Raw genomic sequence first — 8740 nt, 5'->3', positions numbered from 1 at the left:
ATTTTCCCTTAGCGAATGTAGTGAAAATGCACATAATAAAATTATGTTTTTTATACACATAAGATCATGGGCTTCATGGTCATGCCTTTGCAGAAAACTGTAGGGTTGATCAATTGGCTTGGGATTGGTCAAACATTTTTTGCAGTGATTTCCAACTGTGTGGGTTTCCCTTTGTTTTATCAATAGCCATGTTAGGAGCAATTTATGTTATATTATTTTAGATTAGAAGGGCCCAGGTCATTGGAAGCTTGCAATGTGGATTATACACTATAAGTTTTTTTTTTTTTTCGTTCAACCCAGCGTGCTGAATGAAAAAACATACAGATTATAGTACTAATACAAGCAATGTTAGTGCGATGATCTCCCCCACTAAACTATTGTGTTCTGACAGGGAGACTGCCCCCCTAGCCATTGCCTGCAAGCCCTGACCGAATGCTGGTTTTCCAGCATGCCGTTCGACAGAAGCCGGTCTTGACACTGGCTTCTGTCAGACAGGAAGCTATGCACATGGGCCAAAAGTTGGCTGGTTCCTGCCAAACTGACCATTTTCAGCTGATTTCAGCCTAACGCCACTATATTGAACTCTGTTGTAACTGTAATTTCTTCTTTTATAAATATATTTTTTAAATTGCTTGTGTCATATAAATCCTGTATTATAATAATAGTTATAATATTATTATTACAATGTACAAAATACAGTAATTCAATACACCAGATTTCAATCAGCTAGCATAGTTATAATTGACGTGCACTAATAAAAGATGGATGTAAATGCTGTTGCTCTATACTGTTCCTAGCATGGCCATACAGAGAGTGTGTGTGTTAAAAAAAAAAAAAGAAGAAAACAAATAAAGCTTATAGTCTGCTATATGTTTCAATGCTTTTATGCAAGTCGCATACGGTTTTAAAATACCTAATTCGATTTAGTCAAAACTTCCTGTAATGTTCTGTAAAAGCATTTATTGTTTTTGAAGTCATAATTCATGGACTACATAAGGGGGCACAAACGCTGTAGAAATTTCAGCAGCTGTGAGACATGTTTAGTAAAATTCATTCAATCTGTGTGAAAAATGCAACATTTTCAATGCACTTTACATGCCTAAAAATTCATTCATGTATTAGAATGAGTACACCCTGAAAGAATAATGACAGCTCCTTTTATCTGCATGCAGCAGTGTGCTGTGAGCCAACTTTTATTTATTTTTTATTGATATGGAAGAATAAAAGAGACATGTGACCTAGAAAAAAATCCCAAAAACTTGGTATCATTTTATTTCGTCTCTTCGTTCCAAGAAAGCACAGTCCTCAAAATTCCAAAAGACAGCTGCTAGATTTGTGTGCTATGTATTGCTTAGGTGTGGTCTTTGGGGAGTGAACCATCAACTTCCCCCTCAGGTAAGCGACACCTAAAATCCACCCTTGTCAAACACCTGCGTGTTCTGATAGGTCACATCATGTTGTCTGTCAATATCACTTTAACTGACGTGACATACAAAAAGCCTTCAGCTTAAAATGGGCAGATCAGATGACTCCCTCTGCACAATGCTCACCTGGCAGTCTGCTTTTGTATATTCCTGTCTTTCTGAATCTATTACTGCCTCCCTCCCTTTCTATTTTACTCCTCAGCCAACAAATGCAGCTATATAGCTCTACTTTTTTTGTATTTTTATGCCGTGGCTATAATTTTCTTTTTTAAAGTAAAAAAAAAAAATAACTTTATTTTTGGAGAGGTACTTTACTTTTTCATTCAGAATTATAGCAAGGTATCTTCTACTGTTAACTTTAACATATCTTCTAAGTTCATTTTTGTTAACCAGACAACATGCATATGCAACTAAAATCTTTTACGGGGCTTACTGCAACTTTTTCTGCTGCTTTTTGACATGTTTCACATACTGAAGATATTTAGAAACTTCCAAACATTAAGACAGTGATTTACATTTTATTCTTCTATCATTCCCTATTCTTTCTTTTCTTTTATATGGCTAAAGAATGAAGATTTTATCACTGATGATTGATCATTGAAAGGTGAGTAGGACTTTACTTTCACACTTTGTTTAAGACAATATAGATAAAGTAGAATGAAAGCAAGCAAAAAATACATTGGACAACCTTGTAAGTAACACATTGTGACGTTTAAAAAGATACACTTTTTTTTCTCTGTTTTCCTTTACAAAAAGAAAAAGAAAAACATTTTCATATGGATTTTTCTTAAGATTAAGTTTGGTTTTTGGACTTAAAGTGTAAATATAACTTATCCTATTAATTCTAGACTATTGTATATTTAGATTTAGGACCTTTGCTTCCATAAAATGCAACATTGATCCTTCCCCTTTTTTTTTTTTTTTTTTTTTTTTTTTATGGTAAATGGTCTACTTGCTTTTATAAACATGTATGATTACAGATACATTATTTCTGGGCAAAATTGACAATCTTTTCTATGCTGACCCCAAAGACCGAGCTCTATGTAGAGAATACCGGGACCCTTCCCTTATGTGTGTGTGTGTGTGTGTGTGTGTGTGTGTGTGTGTGTGTGTGTGTATATATATATATATATATATATATATATATATATATATATATATATATATATATATATATAAATATGGTGGAGTTGATTTACTAAAGGAGTATAGGCTGTTCAGATAGGACATTTTCATTTTACAAAGTGATTTTTTCACTTAGTCTAGTAAATAAGATAACTTTTTTGTATTGTTCTTACACTTAATTGGATATCTTTTGCAAATTTTATTTTCACTTAGTTTAATATCATTAGCTAAACATTGTTTAGTTGAACAAGTGAACATTCATTTGTTCAAGTCCTTAAGTAAATCATCCCCATTCTCTTCTATAAGAAATTGGTTGGAAAATATATTCTTGCTTTAATAAAGCTGTGTTTTATGTAACTGTAAATTATTTGCCCGACAAAAGGCTGGAGAAACTAGAATTAATATAATGTTAAGGCAGTTAAAACATGGAATATTGCACAACCTGCAGTTAAAGTACTGAACCTAAGTTCGGTTGAGTTTTATATTGTCAGGTAACTACTTAAAACAAATACCTCAGCAAAGTTTCACTCTTTGTTTTGCAATTAGGTCCTTAAACATGCATTCCTGTATAAGGATATTTGACTAAATGTAAACCTTTACTCAAAGTGCCACTGTTATAGTTGTGTTGATTTATGCTGAAGTAGCTCACTATTGTATTGTATTGCCTGTGAACTGATAGGAAGCTATTGAGAAAGTGTATGCAATTTAAAACAAAGCAGACATAGTTTTGCAATAGCCTTTAATCTCTAGCACATGCCAAATGTATATCTCTATTTTCAGAGTGGTTATTTACCACTAACTTGCCTTGAAGTGTGCCTTATATAACCACAATCTATTTGACTACCAATTTATTTGCTTCATTAACCTAATGTCCCTTCTTATTTTTTTTTATTTGTATACACAAGCAATTTTTAATCTCATAGGCAGAAAAAAGGTGCTAAGAATAAAAATATTTATTTAGTGCTATGGTAGGAGATTTTTTTTGTTTTTTGTTCAGTCACTGAGAGATTAGGCTATGGCAACATGGGCAAATTCTAATCTCAGAGACTGACAGCATCTCCTTGAAATAAAATCACGATTCTATATCACTATAGTTGCAATTATTAATAGCTGAGCAATGCCTTTTAATTTCTTGTGTAGCAGCTCTCATGGAAACTAATGGGACATGAAGAAAGCAATCAAATGCAAAAAAATAGTTGCATTGCCGAGGAAAAGATTACCCATATAGCCCTTGTATTAAGGTCAATCTTTCCAGTATATCTTCAGTTCAGAGGATCTATAGAAGTAAATTTAAAAAGTATGAGAATAAGAATCAGGTATAGATTTATGGAAACAAATTGCAATAGCAGATTTCTCACATAATGATAAGTGATAGTTAATTTAATATAAAGAGCTGATATAAAACAAGGCAACATTTTAGAGATCAAAATGCTATTACATCATACATATATGTAAATATTTGACAACTAAATTGTGGTAGAATGTATCTCTTTAATTTATTGCAAAACCAATTTACATTATGCAACAGAATCTGTTTTTTTTCCAAAGAATTATTGTGGGAATTCTTCCTGAGTCACATCACAGTTCCTTCAAAGCTCTTTCAGGTGATTATTGCCTCTGGCTATTTTTTTTTTCCTTCTCAGACTACTTTAGGCCAGACCACTGTTTGATCATGCAGTGGAAACTGTGTACTATGTGAAAGCTCGTCAAGACATGTCTTGAAGAAGGAAGCATTTCATATAGGCCCAGACTGCGTGGTGGAATTCAAAGCTCCAGGTGCATCATATCCCATATATGGTGATTAAACAGCTCAAAACCATGACAAGCCCTGACAGAAAAAAAGGCAAGGCATTGAACAAAGTCTGAGTAATACAAGCTATAGTCATCACATGCTAGTAAGTTAACAAAACAAATGAACAAGGTTCACATTTTCAGTGGCTTAACCAGGACCAAATATTCATTAGCTTAACATAATGTAATTATGTCTTATAATAATCAGATTAATTAAGCATTGCTTTTTCTCAACACTATTGTACTTGACCTAAATGTATTGCATGCGCAATACCAACAGTGAGTTCATATTTTTACATCTTTGGGACATCTTTAAAACTTACTTTTAAACTAGTAAATCTGTATTTGCCACAAATAGTTGGGAAGGGAGGGAAGTGGTTGTATGTTTCTTACCCTAACAAAGTTGACCTTTTAATTAACCTAGATTTTTTTGGCCTAATAACTCACTGGTAAATCACCTAATCTTTGACATATACACTTATGCCCTGTACACACGGTCAGACATTGATAGGACATTCCGACAACAAAATCCTAGGATTTTTTCCGACGGATGTTGGCTCAAACTTGTCTTGCATACACACGGTCACACAAAGTTGTCGGAAAATCCGATCGTTCTGAACGCGGTGACATAAAACACGTATGTCGGGACTATAAACGGGGCAGTAGCCAATAGCTTTCATCTCTTAATTTATTCTGAGCATGCGTGGCACTTTGTGCGTCGGATTTGTGTACACGCGATCGGAATTTCCAACAACGGATTTTGGTGTCGGAAAATTTTATAGCAAGCTCTCAAACTTTGTGTGTCGGAAATTCCTATGGAAAATGTGTGATGGAGCCTACACATGGTCGGAATTTCCGACAACAAAGTCCTATCACACATTTTCCATTGGAAAATCCTATCGTGTGTACAGGGCATAAGACCCCTTTCACATCGAGCCGCCTAGGGCATCAGTGGTAAAGCACCGCTATTTTTAGCGCTGTAGCACCTGAAAACTGCCCGCAGTGTGAAAGGGGTCTTAAACTCAATGATCTTGGATGGGATGATTTTTTTTGTACAATCCAGTGAAGATTCAATAAACCAAAATGTTTACATTCTAGCTGCAAAATATATAAAAATAGGACATATTGGCTGAAATGATTTACTAACTCCTCTGGTAATCTTTCTCTGTAGATATATCTGGTAAATGTTTTTTAATACAAGATGTTGCTTAGCACAGAAGGAAAAACAACCTAAAATATATCTGCTATTTTTTTAAGAACAAACAACTGAAAACAATATATCACACTAAAATCATGCAAGGCACACAAAGTATTGCAAAATGTATTTTTTCTATTGTATTCACTCCTAATCAATAAATTTTTCATGAAGATGTCAGATGTTTGTTAAAGTGTAACTCCGCTTTTGTGGGGAAAAAAATGAGCAAATAAGATGTAACTGTATATGCTGTGTTATTTTTTTTTTAAGTCCTATTGTACTTGAATGTTATTAAAAATTACCTTTCCTTTTCAATCTGCAGTGCTGCAATTTTTTGTAAAATGATATGCAATATGGCTACCTGGAGGCATTGTGTACACAGTTGGTGTACAGTACGCCCCCTGAAAATGTAATTTCCTGCTTAAGTGATTAGCTAACTAATTTTCCCAGAAGTCTGCACTTTGATTCAAATATATGATTTTGAGCATCTCCTGCAACAAAAATGTCATTTTTGGTGAGATGTTCCCAAAGGGAAATAATTTCTAAAGGAATGCAGACCTTGCCACTTTCCTCATTAGAGCCCTGTAGGTGCAGCAGGTGATTGATAATTATAAAACCACTCTTATACAGATTCACTCTGTTCATGGGCACAGACAACCAGATATTTCTTTAGAATAAAAAAAGGTAGGAATCTGCAATAAAGTTTGTTAGGACCCTTGCAATGTACATAGATCACCCATAGGGCAATTTTTTTCTCAACAAAAGTGGATTTACTCTTTAAACTATATATGCTTAAAGTGGAGTTCTACCCAAAAATGGAACTTGCGCTTTTCCAGTTCCTCCCCCCCCTCCGGTGTCACATTTGGCACCTGTCAGGGGGGAGGGGGGAGCAGATACCTGTCTAATACACGTATTTTGCTCCAACTTCCGGGCATAGATACCCGAGCCACCCGCAGGTATCTATGCCTTTCCCCCCCCCTCAGTCCTCTGGGATACACATGGGTCTCAGAAAACAGTAGGGACCTGTAGGATAGCACAGAGCGAGTCATGCATACGCAGTAGGGAACCAGGAAGTGAAGCCACAAGGCTTCACTTCCTGATTCCCTTACCAAGGATGGAGGCTGCAGCACCCGACAGCCGAAGGATAGATCAGCTTCGGGTGCCAACATCGCAGGCGCCCTGGACAGGTAAGTGTCAGCAGCTGCAGTATTTGTAGCTACTGACCAAAAAAAAAAAAAAAAAATTAGGCAGAACTCCGCTTTAAGATGATTGTAGCTGTATTGGTGCACTAACAACTATATGACAGCTCACAGAGCAACCTCTTCTTGACTTGTAATCAATGCTTGGTGATGCTTACAAATATTTGTAGATAATTTATTATGCAGAGGAGAGAGGTGGAGCAGGAGCTGACATATCTGCAGTTAACCTTTCTGCCCTTGTGACAGCAGAAAGACATGAGGTTGTAAAAACTGTCTTTCATCTCAAGTGTATAAGTACCTATAGTACTGTAAATGAACATTGTTTATTAGATTTGTGAAATCTAAAGATGTTTGGAACGTGATGTATTATTATGCCTTAGATTGCTTACAACTGATTTTACCTTACAAATATTCACATACTTTGAAATAATGTTATATAGTGAGTAATTGTACATCTTGTTTTATATTGTTATATTGTTAATTTTCAAGACCATCTCTGGTTTTTTTAATGCTTAACATCTTCTAGTTTTAAGACAGGTACCAGCTTCGGGTCACTGGTTTAGAGATGGATCCACGTGCCCTGCTGTCCTTCATTCCACCGGAGTCTGTCTCATACATAATCAGATTTCAGTGGGGTGAAGCACAGTAGGCATGTAGCAGTGTCAGCACAACCTACAATGGAGACCAAGCCAGGACTGAATACCTCTTGTGATTCACTAATATGGAACTTGCCAAAACTGATTATGTTCAAAAACATATACAGGTATTTAAACAAATTGCATTGATTGTTTTAATTATTAAACCCATTAAATATTATACAGCTCCTTTAGATGTCTACTCTCCTTTATTCCATGGTCTTGTTTCATGATCACAGTGTTTTTTTTTTTTTTTTTTTTTTTTTTACTTTTCCTTGCATGTGATTAGGTTTTAAGTGCAAGGAGAACATTCACCGCTTTCACTAAGCCAAAGGAAAATTCACTTGTAAAGTGAAGATTGCTTTGCAAAGTGAACGGTTTATTTCCTTTGTTAACAAATTAAAAATAAAAAATAAAACAAACCCTATGAATATGAAGGCAGCACATTACAAGCTTTCAAACCATGTTTGGTCTAGGTCCTTGGTTCTCAATTTCTGTCCTCAGAACCCACTAACAGGCCAGGTTTGCAAGATAACTGAAATATATCACAGGTGATATAATTTGCCACTTAGTGATTTTCTAGTCTGCACCTCCCCAAGGTAATACGTATACTCTGGCCTGTTAGTGGGTCCTGAGGACAGAAGTTGAAAACCACTGGTCTAGGTAGTCCATGTAGATGCACATTTCCCTAGGACAGTGTTTCTCAACTCCAGTCCTCAAGGCGCCTCAACAGGTCATGTTTTCAAGATTTCCCTCAGATGAAACGGCTGTGGTAATTACTAAGGCAGTGAAACTGATCAAATCACCTGTGCAAAATAATAGAAGGCCTGAAAACATGACCTGTTGGGGCACCATGAGGACTAGAGTTGAAACACTGCCCTAGGAGACAAACGAGTGAACCCATTTTTTGCTATTCAATAAAAGTATAGTGTTATGAAATAAAAATGAATTATAAGAGCAGTTATGAACATATATATAATATAACTAGAACAGTGTAAGGAAAATAATGGCAGCCAATTTAAGTAAATGTTCTGATACATAAAGTACACCATTTTGCTTAACTGTATCATTGCATATACTATTATCATTTGGAAAAAAAAGAATATTAGTGACAGAAACAGTGGCTGCAGTGATTTTTATACAGAATCAAGATATTTATACTTGCATACAGATTACTGATTGTTCAAGGAAAAACAGATTTGATCTCAGTAAAGTCAATGCAGTTCTTAACAAATTACAATATTGTAGGTGCCCCTCCCACCCAAAGACTAAAATCATTATTATTTTCAAGCAACTGATTATAGTGGATAATGGTAATTAGTTGGGTTGTCAATGAACTTACAAAGGTTATATTAATTTGTATTAAACCAC

General features: G+C 35.3%; 1 long non-coding RNA gene across 1 annotated transcript; it reads left to right on the top strand.

The window, feature by feature from the left end:
• The first annotated feature begins 1520 nt into the window (after positions 1–1520).
• On the top strand, positions 1521–7563 carry LOC141128467 (uncharacterized). The gene is made up of 2 exons (XR_012241695.1): positions 1521–1763; positions 1992–7563. It is a non-coding gene; the product is annotated as an uncharacterized lncRNA (long non-coding RNA).
• Positions 7564–8740: the final 1177 nt, after the last annotated feature.

This window comes from Aquarana catesbeiana, linkage group LG02, assembly GCF_042186555.1.
Source record: "Aquarana catesbeiana isolate 2022-GZ linkage group LG02, ASM4218655v1, whole genome shotgun sequence".
Classification (NCBI taxonomy): Eukaryota; Metazoa; Chordata; class Amphibia; order Anura; family Ranidae; genus Aquarana; species Aquarana catesbeiana.
Note: the sequence above shows the minus strand (reverse complement) of the source record. Positions and strands in the feature narration are given on the sequence as shown.